The sequence below is a fragment of the Camelina sativa genome, chromosome 6 (genome assembly GCF_000633955.1).
Source record: "Camelina sativa cultivar DH55 chromosome 6, Cs, whole genome shotgun sequence".
NCBI lineage: Eukaryota > Viridiplantae > Streptophyta > Magnoliopsida > Brassicales > Brassicaceae > Camelina > Camelina sativa.
In genome coordinates this window covers 11,183,333-11,184,575 of record NC_025690.1, presented here as the reverse complement: position 1 = coordinate 11,184,575, position 1,243 = coordinate 11,183,333, and the positions used below count along the sequence as shown (strand labels likewise).

The window sequence follows — 1,243 nt, the reverse complement described above, 5'->3', positions numbered from 1 at the left end:
TTCGACAAAATCTATGCAAACATTGTCATGGCTACCTTGAAAGGTGGTATAAAATTCTGTTTCGGGTTTCTCCTAGGGTCTACAATGTTGTATCACTATGGTTTCAACCTTTTCGTTGAACACAAAGGACAACAGGATAAGCTACTTCCCGATTTCATCCCCTGGGAATGCAAAGGAGGAGCCTAGACATTGTTCCCACGTCCACCGCACGCACGGTCTCCAATCCTACTTTAATCCATATTGCAATTGTTGTATTAGATTAAAAAGTTTGATCAAAAATTTTATAAATAAAATATAAAAATCTTAAGGTTAATCAGACATTTTATCTTTTATTTACTATTTTTTTTTTCTTAATGTTGATCAGACTTGGATAATAATATCTTGTTAAACCTTTTTAGAAGGTTTTTTAAAGGTTTTACAAGGTTTTTCAAACTTTCTATCAAGAAAACATTAAAACCCTAAGAAACCTACTTTTCTTATGATAAGCCTAAAGAAAAAAACACAAAGGACCCTAAAGAAAAAACAAAAAAAAATAACACACACACACACAAATTTCTGCTAATTCAGTTGTCTTTCAATCTAACAACTATGAACAAAACATAAATAAACAAAGAGTAACCAAATAAATAAAACGCAAAACCTACAAGATTATAAGCTATTTCAAGGAAAATGATTCAATGAAGCATGGTGGTAGGACTAGGAGCCTCTGCCTTTTGGGTTTGCTCTTTTGCATGCTGGAATGATTTCACAAAGCCATACATGGTTGCTCTTTTGGGTTTTTTCTTACTGCTATTCTTTTTCTCTTTTCTGAATAACTAAGTGATTATATGCTTATGGCTATTGTTAATTAGGCCATATCAGTAAAATATATTTCTTTGCACTGGAAAATTATCTAAAATTGGAACTGGGAGCAAGTTTCTTTGTTCAAATTAAATTGAGAGCATCTGAGAGTTTATTAATATTATCTATGAGTGCCAGCACGAGTTATCAGTCTACTTTGGTATTTACAAAATAAGATCAAAGCCTCTATGAGTAGAAGAAATATTAAGATATCGAACTTCATGTATTATTGGAGATAGTTGAATTTACATATATCAAGCATGATCTAGCAAAATTTACAGGGTACGTAGTTTACTTTGTAAGCAAACAAAATTTAAAAATCAAATAACTAGTGTGCTCAAGATGGAATTGTTGCATCAACAAAAAAAAAAAAAAAAAAAAAAATTATTTCCATTTTGGACCT

General features: G+C 31.1%; 1 long non-coding RNA gene across 1 annotated transcript in view; it reads right to left on the bottom strand.

Moving 5' to 3' along the window:
• The window catches only part of LOC104790889, a 12,742-nt gene continuing 11,708 nt past the window's right edge, over positions 210–1,243 (bottom strand). The window contains exon 6 of the long non-coding RNA XR_002038615.1: positions 210–228. This is a non-coding gene — a long non-coding RNA (uncharacterized LOC104790889). The remainder of the gene's footprint in view (positions 229–1,243) is intronic.